At 44.7% G+C, this 17,562-nt stretch overlaps 1 pseudogene across 1 annotated transcript in view; it reads right to left on the reverse strand.

The window, feature by feature from the left end:
- Positions 1-1,623: 1,623 nt before the first annotated feature.
- The window catches only part of LOC146861868 (uncharacterized), a 171,188-nt pseudogene continuing 155,249 nt past the window's right edge, over positions 1,624-17,562 (reverse strand). Inside the window, exon 10 of the transcript XR_014978068.1 lies at positions 1,624-2,462. The product of XR_014978068.1 is annotated as an uncharacterized LOC146861868 (transcript). The remainder of the gene's footprint in view (positions 2,463-17,562) is intronic.

Raw genomic sequence — 17,562 nt, forward strand, 5'->3', positions numbered from 1 at the left:
AGAGTCCTCGGTGTCCACTAGCCATAGATGACCTACCACACCCAGAAGTGACATACCCATCAGCTCTAAGAAGGGCAGGGAGAGGGGTCTGCCGCTGATCCAATTGAGGCTGAGCAGCCACCACTGCAGATCTCTTACAGTCTCCTCCAATCCTGTATGGAATCCTACAGATTTTCTTAGTGCTGTACCCACTGATGCTTCAGATTTCACTGCAGAGCCTGCACATGCCTCCCTTTGTTCTCCTCCCATCTTTTTTTACTACATAGAAATGAGGTGTTTTTGTTAATGCAGCAAGTATTATGACAACATGCTAGTTAAAATAATAAAAGGAGGTTAGGTTGTGTATGTGTGTTATAATAAAGTGTTATTTTTTACTTGTGTGTCTGATTACCCTCAATGAAAAGGTTTGAACACTAAATAGATTATCCAATGAAGATTATTACATTGTAGTTGTATAACTGTAGGCAACAAAGTGAGGACTGTTTTTAAAATATGTACACAGAAGTAGTAATAATGATTAAGTTATATCTGTAAACGTTTCTCTTGCCGTTTCTAAAAATAAGCTGCATGTCTGGTTTAAGTAATTAATTGGGCTTCGGCAAGGAATGCCACTTTAAAATAATCCATACGGTGAAGTCTATGGAGGAGAGGTGCATGGTGCTGCAGATGCATTAAAGCTATGGACTGTGAAAACAGGCTATGCAACCTCTTCTTTTGGAAGAAACTTCCAACCGATAAGTGTTGAATATTAAACATTAATGGAACACACTTTTATTTTAAAGACAATTTCTTTTGCCATAAAAGATGTCACACAACATCACAGAGCCTCTTTCTGTAAAAGGTGAATGGAATGGCAAAGAGAAATAAAAGATCAATGTAGACCACATTTCATATAAATAGTTTAAATATTTATTATAGATCATCAGCTTTAACAAATTGGCTAAACACAAAAATAACCTTCAAGAAATCCTCTTTGCCTCTTCAATGGGACAAGAAAGTCACCTTCCACATTTACATCATCATATTACAGGACTATGAATAAAATATTTAATTCCTTACACCAAGTGTCCTTGTTTTTTTAAAATGCCTATGAATAAAATAAACTGCTTAAAAAAAATGTATTGGGTAAAATATGAATGTCTGGTTTAGCTGCAATGTGTACTATTTTCCCAAACGTTATGTTTTTTGGAAATACTTTGGGTTTTTGTATATTACCGCACAACGTTTCTCTCATATTTTTGCCATTGGCCCAGCAATGCTTATTTATTACACACAAACATAGGTGGACTGTGCCTTGCTATTCCTTTTTTTATGTTCCTTTCTTCAACCAGAAAGAGGTTTTTAAAATAGACAGATTTCTTATTAACAAACTTGCTTCTGTACATTTTTCTGTACTTGGTAGGTTGATGCTTTGCTACCTAAAGTCTTTTCTTCAAATGTTGACCTATGATTGGTATTGGCTATCCACAAGAAACAAGTGAAATTTGGCCCATCTTTCAGGAATGCTGGTTAAAATAATGTCTGAAATTACCAATGAGTGGCAAACAACCTCCATAGGGTAACATAATCTATTTGTAAAATACACATTAAACCTTGGGTCTTTTGGTGCTGAAATAAGAGGTGTTTATTTTTCTCAACGGTACTCATTTTATCAAGCTCGAATTGATGGAATGACGAGTAGACCTGCTGGAATTTGATTCTCTGAATAGGAGATCAAACATAGATTCCTGAAGTGGATGCATCAGTCCATTATGCTACCAGATCCATCTTTACATATGATGTGGTACATCTGTTCTGTGTATGTGTTTTTTGGTGTGTTATAAGATTTCTCTTCTGACTGTACATTTTCCCACATTCAGTACACTGATAAGGTTTCTCTCCGATATGCGTCTTCATGTGTCTACCAAGAATTCCCTTCTGGCTAAAGCTTTTCCCACATATAGTACAGTGATAGGGTCTCTCTCCTGTGTGTGTTCTCTTGTGCACAATAAGATTTCCCTTCAAACTGAAGCTCTTGTTACATTCATTGCATTGGTACGGCCTCTCTCCTGTATGCAATCTCAAGTGCCTAAGAAGGTATTCTCTTCTACTGAAGCCTTTGTCACATTCGCTACAGGTATAAAGCATCTGCTTCTGCTGCAGGTCTGTTGGATATGTAAGTGGATTTGATTGATTAACATTACTCTCCCAGGCATCATCATACTCCGATCCTTGAAGTCTGGGGGTTTCCTGATATACAGGACAGTGTTCTGCATCACTCACAGCGCTTTCACATGCAGGTTTGTCACCCCCCAGTACCCGGATGATTTCTGACCATAGATGGCTGTTATAGGGTGCTTCCTTTCCAGGGCTCTGAACCACTTTCGATGTGTCTTTTTCTGATGACTTTTTGTATGATTGTGTTTTTGCAGTACAAGTTTCAGAATCACTTAGTTTTCTTATTCTGTGTCTGACTGCACCACCTGTTGGGTTAAACATCAGAGTCAAATCATTAGCATTTTAAATGCAAGGGAAGAGTACAAGATTTTATTGCCAACATTTAGGTACACATTTACAATGCAGTGCAGCAGCCAAACCTGCGGCACTGCATCACAGTATTTGGAGAGAGCAGTACAGAGCTATACTTTAAGACTGCCTAGCGCTAACTTGCAGAATAAAATTCTATGTCTAGATATTTTTTTAAACATTTCGCTCTTTGGATATATGACATACTGTGCAGCACACATGAAATATAGGAAATATAAGGAGAAATACAATTATTTTTCCCCAACTTTGCGCCTGCCTCAAACAAACATTATTTTTGAGGCAAAGTTCAATCTAACAATTTTAGTAGATACAGCTTTACATCAAAAACCATGGCTGGCTGCCCAGGAATACTCAAGTATCAACCATGGACCATCCCCTTGACTCGAAGTAGAACAAAGCAGGGCTGGAAAGTAAATACCATATCAACACTTTGCATTGCTTTGCGGCAGCACATAAACTTGATAACTCTGCATTTTAGTTTGTAAAGGGGAGGCACTAAGATAACCAGCTTCAGATATACTTATGAGGTATCAAATTATTGTATGCTGGTATTATATGACAATGCTGAACATAAAATATATAGAGAATCCAAATAAAGTTTAATAAGGAGGGAAATACAGATTATCCACATTTAACTATTCTGGGTTAAAAGGCTGTGCAGACAAAACCTATGTATACCTGATAAATGTCTTCAGTGACTTTTAAAACCATTTTTTTATTATCTTATTATTGCAAAGCAATGTTTAAAAATACATTGGCAAGTTCACACAGGAGAAAAACATATAAATGTACAGAATGTGGCAAATCATTTAACGCAAATAAAAAGTTAAAGCAACATCAGAAAGTCCACACTGGGTAGAAACCCTATGAATGCACTGCATGTGACAAAGCATTTATAACGAATGGATACCTAACGCAACATCAGAAAGTCAACTATGGAAAGAAACCAAATAAATGTGAAAAGTGTTCAGGTGGAAGAAGAATCTAAAGCGGCATCAACAAATCCACACCGAGGAGAAACTGTATGAATGTACAGAATGCCACAAGGCATTTATAACAAATGGAGATTAAGTTAACGCAGCATCAACAAATCCACACTAGGGAACAACCATATTAATGTACAGAATGTGACAAGAGATTTATTACAAAACCAAAATTAATGACATCAGAATGTTTACACAGGAGAGAAACTATATAAATGTATTGAATGTGACAATATATTCATAAGAAATGGAGTGCTAACGCAACATCAAAAGTCCACACTGAAGACCGCACTGAATGAGGCAAAGGATTTATTAGCAAGGGAGACTTCAAACAACATCAGAAAGTCCCCACTGAGGAAAATTTCTATGAATACACAGAATGTGACAAAGTGTTCTTGGAAGTAACCGCTTGAATGTACAGAAAGTGACAAGGCATTTATTAGACCGGCACAGCACAACCAATGCTCCATCAGAAAGTCCACACAGGGGAGAAACCACTTACTGTGACAAGGCATTTGTTGGTAAAGCAACCTAACACGACTTTAGTAAGTTCACTTAGGAGAGAAATGATGTGAATGCACTGAATGCAACAAAGCATTTATTAGAAAGGCATGGCTAATATACCTTCAAAGTCCACATGGAAAAAAGTCATGACATTAAGAAAGCATTTCACAACAAGTGCGTCCAGGCATTTGTCAAAAAAGAAAGACCAAACACAACATCAAAAAGTCCACCCTGGAGAGTAACGGTATAAAGGTACTGAATGTGACAATTCATTTATTGGCAGGGCACAGCTGCTACAATGACAGTAAGTTAACACAGAGGAGAAAGTCATGACATTGGAGAATGCATATCACTGCACTCAATGTTGCAAGGCGTCCTTTACAAAGGCAAAGCTAATGCAACATCCGAAAGTCATTACTATTTGGACAACCTGTTCTCCACACAGGAGCGATACTAAACATGATAAAGCAATTATTACGAAGGGACTATTATGCAACATCTGAAAATCCATACTGGGAAGTAACTGAAGCAATAAATGTTACCAGGTGTTGCTCAGATAGTCCACATTGGCAGAAACAACTTTTTCTTGCAAAGTGTTTAGTCACAGGAGGGGCCTGATGTGTCAATATGCATTCCAGAGAGAAACTGTATCTGTCTTCAGTGTGACAAGACATTCATTACAGAGGAATAGCTAATGCTTGATCAGAAATTATAGACCGGGGAGAAGCCATTTGAATATTATAAACGTGAAAGAGCATTTCCTACCAAACGCTCAGTGATGAGGCATCAAAAAGGTCACCCGGGTCTAAGAAGTAATGATTGTGAAGTCTATAATTTGAAACAGTCATTTGGAGTTGGTTGAAAGTCAGATGCCACTGGCCTTAGAAGTCAGATGCCACTGGCCTTAGAGGTGTGCAGCCCCCAAAGTATGTGTGCATCAGCTTTGTGGTTTCATGTGGGACAGGAGCTGCCACCATTTGTCCAGACATTGCTAGACAGTTTGCTGGACAATCTGAATGAGAGGCCTCTACTTTGGGCAGTGATTACAATCTCCTATATCACGTGTAGGCAACAATTGTATTCTTTCTACTTCTGTACGGTGTTTTTTTTTAAACATGCTCATCTGTAATAGAATGAACATCTGCTGAATGTACCGACTGCAACGCTAGATGTTTGAACACTGTAAACTTTCGTATACCGTTGCTAAAGCGATGTCCATTCAGACTATGCCAGTGCAATAGAAAAAATACTATCTGTGTTTGTATTTGCATTGCTCCTTGCATTTTCCCTCTTGCAATGTATTTTCTTCTATGTACAACCTTACTGCTATATGTACCGAGCTCTGATACCCTGATAGGTTTATGTTCACGCTTTTAAAAACTCTGCAAATTTTAAAATGCAACAGCGATGGAGTATCCTTACTTGCCAGCATAATGTTCCGCCCGCCTGATTTTGATGCATACAGACCATAGGATTGGCTACTGCAGTAAATACTACGTCACCACCATAGCCAAACTTCTCTGATGGCCTGAATAAGTAAGGGCTGTCAGAGAAATGGCTATATGTCCACCAAGTCCATCAGAATGGGCAGACATTTAGTCATTTTTTACTGTCCATCCCCGCCAGGCAAACTCTGGCGGAGAGGGACAGTAAAATGCAAATAAGGACCCCCTCGCCATGTTGGATTACTCCCATATCGAGGGAAACATTTTTTTTATTTTCAAAAAGAAAATCCCGTTTTGAAATGCATTGACAGAAACAACATAAAGAGGGTTCATGTTAATGCATTATTAACAACCGCCTGCTTGATGGTCATTTATAAATTTGACAGAGAGTCACTCCATCATGGGGGATGGAGTAATTTATTCTCTACACCCAGTGGAACAACGGGCCCTCTGCCAAATTATAAATTATGCATAGCAATCGCTAGCTGATGCTATCCATACTCTGGAGTTACTTTGTTACAAGTCTGAAATGTTTATTGTTCTCAACCTTAATGTTTGCGAACACCTAAAACAATACAAAAAGACAACAAATATAGTATCAAATAGCAGACAGTAAACCTGCTAAACTACAAAAGAGGGGGTCAGTGTTGCAGAGTTCAGAAAATGTGTGAGCTGTTCCATTAAATTAACTCTATTTCCTTATAGTGGTGTCAGTCGCCCATAAAGAGACTACCTTGCTACTTGAGCTCCAGATCAGTGGCTCCACACAAATGGGTTTGGTCATCAGTGGCAGACCACTGTTTGACCTACAGAAACACCACTAACCCAAAAGGCAAAAAGTACATTTTTTCAGGCTACAAAGATCCCTTTCGATCATGCAATCTAGCCAATCACTTGAGTCCTGAACCACAACAAAAGCAGCAGGTTCAAACGAAAAGCAAAATAATAAAAAGGCGATGCAGTGAAGGAGTCAAGAGTCCCACTCAGCTAACCTACATTTATAAAGATCCATTTATTAAGCAGCTCTCCACCGGTGTCTAGCAAAAGGTAGGGAGGACTTCAAGGTGTTATGTCTGTGTCCACAACTTAGCTCCACATTCTACAAACACCAAGTGGCCACGCAGTGTTAGAGTGGCCTGTCGGGCACTCTAGCACTACCATATGGGCCAGATTGATACGTTTAGTATTCATATGGACCGTGATGGAATAAAAAAAACTCCATATATTGGCCCTTTCAAGCTGGCCAATCTGGCAGTATCAGATTGATGGACAGGCCAGATCAACACTGCGACCAGACATGACTTGTCCAATGGTGATCAACAAGCTGGAGTGAATCTACTGCTTATATTCCAAATGTAGACAATTGGGCCATGTCTACTACAAATCAGTCATTGTAGCCTCCAGATTCTAGTGGTGTGGTGAAACATATTTGTAAGTAGTTTCTCTTCTCAGAGAGGAGTCTGGGAAGATCCTCTCACTGGAATAGTATGAAGTGGTCATTACCTATGTACAAATGACCCGGTACTCCTTACAGGGGGCTATTTTGGTCTAAAACTTTCTTTGTTCCGCTCTGAAACCAACAAAAACTTAGAACAGCAGATAAAAAATAAATGAGGCTATCTTCGGTCGACAGGGACCATCCTCCATCTTGCAACCGTCAGTCTTATAATTTAAATGTTTCAAATGGTTACAGGCAACCCTAAGGTTGGGTGCATCTGTAGTGTTTGCACACACGGTCCATAATCACGATTAGTTATTGCCCAAGGGCCAGATTCACAAAGAAAGTATGAGCAGAGATCACCAACTCCGTTTGTGCATACTTCTTCTACTTTCTAGAAAAGGAATATGCTACTTACCAGTATGCATCTGTTCTTGGCATGTAGAGCTGCAGAGTTGTACACTTAGCATAGATCGCCATCTGGTGTTGGGCCCGGATGTTTGCAGTTTGTTTTTGTTCTTTGGACAGTCTTTGGAAGTCACGAGTTCGGTGACTCCTCCTTCGGTCCGTACTGCGCATGGGCTTCGGCTCCATCCTCAGATTGTTTTTCGCCAACAGGGAAATGATGGAGCGTAGTAATAACAGTGAGAAACCCATATGTGTTGTATCTAAATAAGATGGACTGGAACGGATACAGGTAGCCGGGGAGGCGGGTGGGCGTGTACAACTCTGCAGCTCTACATGCCAAGAACAGATGCATACTGGTAAGTAGCATATTCCGTTCGAGGCATATGAGCTGCAGATTGTACACTTAGCATAGATTATATAGCAGTACCCAACCTTAGCGGCGACCACCGGTATCCGTTGCAGCGGTTTGAAAAAAGTGTCTTTAGTACAGCCTGGCCCACACTAGCTTGCTGCTTGGAATGCACGTCTACACAGTAATGTTTTGTGAAGGTGTGCGGTGTTGACCATGTGGCTGCTTTGCAGATGTCATCTAAGGGTATGTTCCCTAGAAAAGCCATAGAAGCCCCTAACTTTCTAGTAGAGTGGGCTTTAGGTGGAACAGATAATGTCCTTTTTGCCTTTTGATAGCAAATTTGTATGCACTTTACAATCCACCTAGCTATCCCTGATTTAGAGATGGGGTTGCCTTTATGTGGTGGAGAGAAGGAAACAAACAATTGTTTAGTTTTCCTGAAAGGTTGTGTTCTCTGTATGTCGAGTGTGTGTAGGGCCCTTTCTGCAACAGATTGAGGTTGCGAGAAAAAGACAGGTAATTCCACCGATTGATTGAGATGGAAGGGGGAAATGACCTTGGGCAGAAACTTTGGATTTGTACTAAGTATCACTTTGCTGTGATGTATTTGTAAGAAAGGTTCCTGTATAGTGAACGCTTGTATTTCACCAACCCTTCTAAGGGAAGTGATAGCTACGAGGAAAGCTGTTTTCCAGGTGAGGAACTGTAGCTCACATTTATGCATTGGTTCGAAGGGCGGACCCATTAGCCTTGTAAGAACTACATTTAGATTCCATACAGGGGAAGGTGGTGCCCTGGGAGGAATTACTCGTTTAAGACCTTCCATAAAGGCATTAATAGCGGGCACTCTGAACAGTGATAAATGCTGTCTGTTTTGTAGATAAGCAGCAATCGCTGCTAGGTGTAGGCGTATGGAAGAATATGCCAGGTTACACCTGTGAAGATGGAGCAGATAGCATATGATGTGCTGTATGGATGCATCTAAAGGGTTGATTGTATTGTTACGGCAGTAAACCACAAATCTCTTCCACTTTGCGGCATAGCATGCTCGAGTGGTAGGACGTCTAGCTTCCTTGATAATGTTCATGCAATCAGGGGGAAGGTTAAGGTACCCAAATTCTAAGATTTCAGGAGCCAGATCGCAATGTTGAGCTGAGCTGGGTCCGGGTGCCTGATTTCTCCATGGTTCTGAGTTAGGAGGCATGGGGACAGGTGCAGTTTTTGATGTGGTACCACTGAGAGCTGTAGTAGTGTGGTGTACCACGGCTGCCTGGCCCATGTTGGAGCTACTAGAATGAGCGTGAGGGAGTGCTGTTGTAGCTTCCTTACCACTAATGGAATTAGCGGGAGAGGTGGAAAGGCGTATGCAAATTTGCCTGACCAGTTTATCCATATCGCATTGCCTTGGACAATGGGTGTGGGTATCTGGCGGCGAAGCTTGGGCATTTTTCATTTTCGTGGGTGGCGAAGAGGTCTATCTGAGGATGCCCCCACTTTTGGAAGAATGGGCGAAGAACCTGTGGATGCAGTTCCCATTCGTGTAGTTGTTGCGTTTGTCTGCTGAGCAGATCTGCCATGGTGTTTTGTACGCCTGGAACATGCTGTGCCAGGAGAAAGATGTTTTGAGGAATTGCCCATCTCCATATGCTCTGGGCTAAGCGAGAGAGCTGGGGAGAGTGTTCCCCCCCCCCCTCCCCCTGTTTTTGGATATAATACATTGCAGTCATATTGTCTGTGCGAATGAGGACTGCTTTGGCCGAAATCTGTTTTTGAAAAGATTTTAGGGCTAGAAAGATCGCCAAGAGCTCCAGATGGTTGATGTGGAGCGACTTTTGCTGTGGCGTCCATAGACCTTGCATTGTGAGGTGTAAGAGGTGCGCTCCCCAGCCGGAGAGCGATGCGTCCGCTGTTAGAATCACCTGAGGGACCGGGTCCAGGAACGGCCGTCCTTTGGAACGGTTTGTGGTGTTCCACCACTGCAGAGAGTGATGGGTGCGGCCGTCCACCAACACCAGATCCGTCAGCTGACCCTGGGCCTGGTTCCACTGTCGTGCTAGGCACTCTTGGAGTGGACGCATGTGGAGTCTTGCATGGGGCACTATGAAAATGCAAGATGCCATCATTCCTATGAGCTTCATAAACACTCTTGCTGGAAGAGAGTGTTGAGGAAGGAATGTTTTGCGCAAGGCGTGTATGCTTGCGATTCTGGCTGAGTTTGGATAGGCAATACCTTTGAAGGTGTCTATAGTGGCTCCGAGATATTGCTTTGTGTGCGATGGTAGGAGGTGGGACTTTTGGTAGTTCACCGTGAAGCCTAGCCGGTGGAGCAGTTGAATGGTGCTGTTGGTATGTTGCACACATTGGTTGTAGGACGCGGCTTTTATGAGCCAGTCGTCTAAGTAAGGGAAGACGTGAATATGTTGACGTCTGAGGTGTGCTGCTACAACTGCTAGGCATTTGGTAAACACCCGTGGTGCGGTGGTGACCCCGAAGAGGAGAACTGTGAACTGGTAATGTTGATCGTCCACCACAAACCTGAGGTACTTTCTGTGAGAAGGGTGTATTGGAATGTGAAAGTATGCGTCTTTCAGATCCAAGGTAGTAAGAAAGTCTCCCTGACAGAGGAGCGGGAGGACTTGTTGTAGGGTGACCATGTGGAAATGGTCTGAATGTATGTATGCATTTAGAGGCCGGAGGTCCAGAATGGGCCTCAGGGTCCCGTCTTTCTTCGGTATTAGGAAATACAGAGAGTAGACCCCAAGATTGTGCTGAGTGACGGGGACCTGCTCTATAGCGTGTTTTTGGAGGAGGGAGAGCACCTCCTGTTTGAGCAGTGTGGAATGTTCTTGAGACATTGGACGGTGTCTTAGTGGGATATTGGGTGGGGTAGATGTTAGCTCGAGGCAGTACCCTGACCGAATAATTTGGGTCACCCATTTGTCCGATGTTATGGATTCCCATGCGTGGATAAAGTTTTGTAGTCTGCCCCCGACCGGAGTGGGATGGTCTGGGGGGAGCGGAGGGAAGTCATTGTGCTGGCGGGGTGGCAGAACGGGTGGTGTTAGTTTTGCCCCTGCCCTTATTGTTGTTGCCTCTGTAACCACCCCTTTGGTAGCCCTTTGAAAAGGTATTTTGAGGAGGGGATTTGTAGGAGGTAGAGGCGCTATCGGTGGAGTAGCTTCTGCCTGTGCCACGAAAGGATGAGCGTCGAAAGGAGCGTTTAGGGGTTTGTGATTGCAATGCCCCCATAGACTTTGCTGTGTCTGTGTCCTTTTTCATCTTTTCTAATGCTTAGTCTACCTTTGGCCTGAAGAGATTTTGTTGGTCAAAGGGGTGATTTAGTATGGACGCCTGGACTTCAGGCTTGAACCCTGAGATCCTGAGCCAGGCATGACGACGAAGCAGGACACTGGTATTTATGGCTCTAGAAGCAGTGTCGGCTGCATCGAGGGCACACTTAATGGAGGTGTTAGTAATTAGCTTACCCTCCTGTATCAGGTCATGAGCTTTGCGTTTGTGTTTTTCTGGGAGGTACTGTATAAGAGCCTCAAGCTCATCGTAGTTTGCTCTGTCATAGCGCGCAAGCAGCGCTTGTGTATTTGCAATGCGCCAAATGTTCGCAGCTTGTGAGGCGGTGCGTTTGCCAGACGCGTCTAGAAGTTTAGATTCTTTATCTGGCGGCGGGGCCTCTCCTGAGGACTGGGAGATAGACCGCTTTCTAGCTGTGGACACAACTAGGGAATCTAAGGGAGCAGGGTCCTTAATGTATGTAGGGTCTGTGGGTGCCGCTTTATATTTTTTTTCTATTTTAGGGTTTAAGACCCTGGCCCTGACTGGGTCTTTGAACACCTCTGCAGCATGCTTGGTGACACCCTTAAGCATGGGCAAGATAGCTGTGGACTTGTCCTGAATATCGAATGTATCCAGTAAGAAGTCGTCTTCCACTGGTTCACTATGCATTTCCACCCCATGGTAGTGTGCTGCTCTCTGCACTAGGTGGTGAAACCCTAATGAGTCCTCTGGGGGGGACGGCCTGGATGGGTATAGGTCGTCCTGAGGTACATCCGGTATGTCAGGGTTTTGGTAGTCTTCCCATGGGTCTGGGGTCCCCGGTGGAGTGGGGTCCATGGGGGCGTCCGCCGGGTCATAATCTGGATCCCCGTAATCCGGATCTGGGGACGGGGTCAGGGAATGCTGAGGCAAAGGTGGCGGAGACCTGGGAGGGGGAGGGGGTGGAAGAGGTGGAGGAGGGGGAGGAGGAGGTAGTGGGGAGGGCACTCTGAGAGGAGAAGTAGCAGAGTCCTTCCGCTTGGGCGGTGGATGAGGAGCCGGTGTGTCAAGACGCCTTTTCTTGAAAACTAAAGTCAATAGCCCAGTCTTTGGATCCTTAAATAAGGTCTTTTGTAAAGGATCTGGTGTAAAGAGGTCCAGTGGCACCGAATCGTCCGCTGGCGCCGATGTTTTCGGAGCCGAGGATTTTGATGGTTTGTCTGCGCCATGCTTTTTTGGAACCTCCGGTTTTTTCGGCGTCGAAGTAGTTTTCGGCACCGGAGCGTCGGTGCCGAGGGATTTGTGTTTGTGTTTTGTCGGCACCGAGAGTCCAGGCTTCGGCACCGGTGGCTTCGGAGTCGAGCTGGGCGTCACTTTCTTCGGTGCCGGACGATGTTTATCGGCACCAGGCGTCGGCTGGCTCGAGCCCGAGCTGCCGTGAGACTTGTGAGGCTTCGACACCGGGCCCGAAGGTGGGGTGATAGAAGCTGTGTGCTTGGTTTTACCCAGGCCTGCAGGCGAGGGTGTAACCTGAGTCTCTTTGGATTTGGGCGTGGGGGTGGGAGGGGGTAGAGTACTCACGACCCTCTGCGCCGGTGTGATGTCCTCCACGTCGGAGTCGTCGGCCTCGGAAGCGCTGACGACGTCTTCCTCCTGCTCGGTGTGTTGTTGCCCCGAAGCTCCGGTGTCGTCTCCGAAGATGTCCGGTGGAGCCGCGGTCGATGAGTGCGCCATGGTGCGTCGAGCTCTTCGATCCCGGATGGTGTTTTTGGAGCGAAAAGACTTACAGGCGGGGCAGTCTCTAGCCACGTGTTCTGGGGAGAGGCAAAGGTTACACACCTGATGGAGGTCGGTGTGGGGAAATTTAGACCCACATTTTGGGCACTTTTTGAACGGAGTCCTTTCCATCGGCCGGGACCGGAGTCGAGGAGGGCCCGAAGGCCGGTGCCGATGTGCGGAATGGAGAAAAGTGCCGCTTCGAGAGATGAAGATAGATGAAGAAACTCGAAGAACGAGGATTTTCCGTCGAGGCTGGAACCGTAGAAGTTCGAAGCCGGAGCACGAAGTATCACATCCGAGCCCGATGGTGGAAAAAAACAATCTGAGGATGGAGCCGAAGCCCATGCGCAGTACGGACCGAAGGAGGAGTCACCGAACTCGTGCCTTCCAAAGACTGTCCAAAGAACAAAAACAAACTGCAAACATCCGGGCCCAACACCAGATGGCGATCTATGCTAAGTGTACAATCTGCAGCTCATATGCCTCGAACCATATGTTCACAGAAGTATATATGGGAAACTGCTCCAGGTGCGGGTTTCCAGGCGTACCTCTGGGAAGGTCATCTGATATTCCTACTGGGCTTTTATTCCCAGTGTGAAGAGTTCTACATAACATAGATCTCTACACAGAGAAATCAGGATCCCAGTGGAAACGCATTTTTTTCTCTGTGGAGAAAGCCCTTCTCCCACACCCAAACAAAATCTGCGACGGTCTTTTCCTGTTCCACCCGCGAAAGAGATTTATATCAGCCCTTGGCTGGAATACAAATTCTACTGTTTCAAGATTGAATGGAGAAGTAAGAGGAGTTTGTGAATGTAGACAAAGCTACGTTTTTGTTAAGGCGAGGGGCCTATTTTCGAACACTGAGTAGGATTTAGTAGTGCAGAGAATTCTGTACTAGTGGCAGAGATCTCCACAAATATAAATTGGTTTATGCCTGTCAGGAATCCCTTTATGAAATACTGGAAGGTGTAAAATAGATACACTGTTCCGGAGGAGGGGGGCAAAGTGTCACCCACTCACTGAGAAGGGAAAGAGAGAGTGGAAGGAAGGAGACAGGGAGTGGGTCCTAGGCCTAGAACACACTGGTAAGAGGGAAGAACAGGTCTTGCCTCTTGTTGCCCTCACACACCCTGAAGGATGTCATGCTTCATCATCGGGCGTTTTGCTCCTCGCCGGGCCAGCGCTGCAATGCCCTACGGGTCCCCCGAAGGGTCACTTTAGCGGAGATCTTTTAAGAACTGCCGTCTGATGAGTGTGGGTATGTGGGATGAATCCTATGTGGAGGGTGAGTCAGTGCGTACAAAGTTTAAAACTGACTAAGGGTTACCAAAAGGGGTGTGTTTTAATGTGATGGTACCCTTGTCAGAATAAAAAACCCGTAGGTTATATGTTACCCCAATAGGCACAATGTGACCAGGTAACTAAAAGGCCTTTTAAAACACATTCCTTTTGGTACCCCTTGGTCAGATTTAAACTTCTTAAAAGATCTCAGCTAAAGTGACCTTTCGGGCCATTGCAGAGCCAGCCCGACGAGGAGCAAAACGTCCGATGATGAAGCATGACATCCTTCGGGGTGTGTGAGGGCAACAAGAGGCAAGACCTGTTCTTCCCTCTTACCAGTGTGTTCTAGGCCTAGGACCCCCTCCCTGTCTCCTTCCTTCCAATCTCTCTTTCAGTGAGTGGGTGACACTTTGCACCCCTCCTCCGGAACCGTTTCCCCCGTTTTTGATTTAACGTTAGTTCTAGGAGCACGGGCACTGGACCATAACCCGCTCCTGGTCCCCCCTCTCTTTTTTGACATAGTAAAATAGATACATTATGTAATAAAATTGTGTTTGCGCCCAAATGTACCCTTGTGGATAGGGCCACAAATGTTTGCTAACATCTCAAACACAAATAAAAAACATGATGGCCCCCCCATGCACCTGTGCATCTGAACCTAATTTACACAGCGAGGGCAGTAGGCAGGTCATCTGGATGCAGATACTGCACCCTAAGGACTATAATTATACTATTATGCTGACATGAGCAAGGGCTTTGGGAAAGGAGTCACTTTGGACAGCCCCTGACAGTACAGGGTAGGGAGACAGATTGAGGGTCTTCCGTCTTAAGAGTACCCCAAAAGGATGTCTTTGAGAAATGCCAATCTTGCAGGGTCCTCCAGCAACCTCACAAACTCAGCAGTGCATGAAACAGGATCCTATAAGATCTGCAACTGTAGATCACCACACCCATTCTCCCCACTTCTCTTTCAACTACCTCCCTTCAACAGACTGAAAACAACTCAGTCAACCTCAACAATCTAGGATTGGCTGTGTTCCAGCTGTCCAGTCTTCACACAGTAACAGCACAACAAAGAAAGCAATAAAATGTTTAACAGCTGTTATTCACTTGTACATTCCAACTATATACAAACGTCACCATGGATAATGCAATATGATATTAACTCTCAATATCAGTACAGCTGAATCAGGTCAATGTAGAGTAAATCCCAGTAGAAGAAACCGCTTGACTGAGGTTCTGCTGTCATACCTTAGACAAAAAATACTAGAAATATTTCACTTTACAATCTTATGGATGCATACTCCAAGTTTGTAGGACCCATGAACCATCCACCATGCCTTTTTTTTACACCAAAACTCATAATCCTTTTGTTAATATCCTTCACCCTTAATGATTATTGGCTGATTACTTTTGCAAGGCATTCAACACGTGCTCTGACCCTACTCGTGTGGTCCAAGACCACCATCATCACTGAGGACATCTCATACGCAATCTCAACCAATCAAAGTTATTGAATGATGATGAATGTTTTCAAATATATAACTGTGCAATTAAAAAATTTAGCAAATGGAATATCGAGACAGTGTTAATATTTATAGAAAAGAAAAAAGCAGAACTTTTTTAGAGTCACAGTCTAATCGACAAATGAGAGACAAACTGTGTCACAGAGGGTGGTATGTGGAGATGGTGTAGTTGTTGGCACAAGAGACTCAGCTTCGGGGTGCATTAATGGGCACATTCCAGGAGCTGTGGAAGCAAACCAGAAAGATCAGTAAGGGGGAGACCAACTCTGAGTTTTGTTGCATAATGATGCAACCTTTGCATTCGGATTATGGAAAAGTGGCCTGAAAGGGGGAAACACAAGAGGGCTTAGTACCAGTCCACATACTTGTGCTGAAAATGGGAATCCAACTGCCAGGGCTGAAGAACACTTTGGGTAACTCACCAAAGTCAGTGGTTCACTTTAAAGGTTCTTGAGCTCATCCCTCATTTGTAGCAGTAGGGAAAGACCTCTCTCACAGGGAAGACTCGGAGAAAATTAGAAAAACAATCTCATCATCCACTGGCTTCTTTTTGGCTGATTGGCATCAGTTGTTGGGCAAGCTCCTCTTCACAAGCAGCCGGTCCTCAGAGCACTATTTAAAATAGCTAAGCCTTAACAGTCTGTGGGATGAGCCTGGGCAGGTTCTAAGCAAACATCTTCCTCCTTCCCCTAAGATAATAGCAACTGCAGGCCTTAATCTATCTCCATCTCTTAAAGGAGATCAGCAACAGAGTCCTTTCATAGTCTAATTCTTCCCTTTGTGCTATGCTGAGTGTGAGAAGTTGGCCTGGCATATGCTGGTCACTAGTTATAGTGGCCAACTTGCACCAGTCCAATTCGACTCTTATGGTAGATAGGTTTAAGACAACCTTTTAAAGAAAGCTATCCTAGTGGTAGCTGTGGAGAGCAGCCTTCAGGCTAAGTCTCAGAGGAATGTAAAGCAGCTTGTTTTACCTTATAATCTCTTGAATTGCCAAATGAAAGGACACCACACAGGTATATATATCAAATATATATGTATTTATTACTAGACACACTCTACTAATCTCTTTAAGAGATTAGAAGTCAGATACACATTCAAATGTCAACGTTTCACAATAAATTAAGAACAAATATGGCTGGAGCCCTAGGGGCGTACCAGACCATATACTAAAAAAATGGTATAAGAATGTCGACTTGCAAAATGACAAGGCCTAGGGCCTGGGGAATCGCTGGGGCTTCACTACTGCAGTGTTAGCAGGTAAGTAACAGGCCCACGGGAGACGCGTGCAGTGTGTGAACACAGCTGCGGGTTCCCTATTGTTTATAATGGTGCACGTCGCGGTTGGATTTTTACAGTTCTAGGGTACTTCGAGGAAGTCTACAAGCAAGCCACTTACAAGGTAAGTACTTCGAGGGCCAACACACACTAGGGCACCAGAGTGCACGAGTTACCTCACCCAGGGAAGCCGGGTGCATAGGTGTATTTTGGTGTCGGGTCGTGTCGCTGTTTTTTATGGAGACCAAAGAAGACTTGCTGCTTGCGTCGACTGAAGAAGTGTCCGGTGGAATCCAAGGGTGGATTCAAGATGGAGTCGACCTGAAAATTGAAGGGACAGTGTTCAAAGTCACTTGCCAGTGACCGGTGGCCAGGAAGATGGCTGACCACGGATGTCGGGTGATTTCAGGTCATCGATGGTGTTTTGACTCTGTGCTCACGAGGTCCAGGAGAGATCGAGGATGACCAGCGGCTGGATTTGGAGTGTCCCACGATGTCTGCAGCTGATGGCGGTGTCAGCACCCGGATTGGAGCCAACAAGCCTTGGCAACTTCAAGTCTCGTGTAGACTGAAGAAAGTCGATGGTGCAGACCAGCAAGGTCTGAGGGACTCACCGAGCAAGGGTAAGTGAGGGCAGGCCTGGAGCAGCCAGGGGAGTCCTTTGAGTCGATAGGAAAGTCTTCGGGGGACCCACTAGCCAACGGGCAAGTGATCGCGAAGACGCCTCTTCAGGAAATGCTTCACAAGAGCCCACGGTCACTCGGGACGG

Source organism: Triturus cristatus, chromosome 2_2 (genome assembly GCF_964204655.1).
Source record: "Triturus cristatus chromosome 2_2, aTriCri1.1, whole genome shotgun sequence".
NCBI classification, from domain to species: domain Eukaryota; kingdom Metazoa; phylum Chordata; class Amphibia; order Caudata; family Salamandridae; genus Triturus; species Triturus cristatus.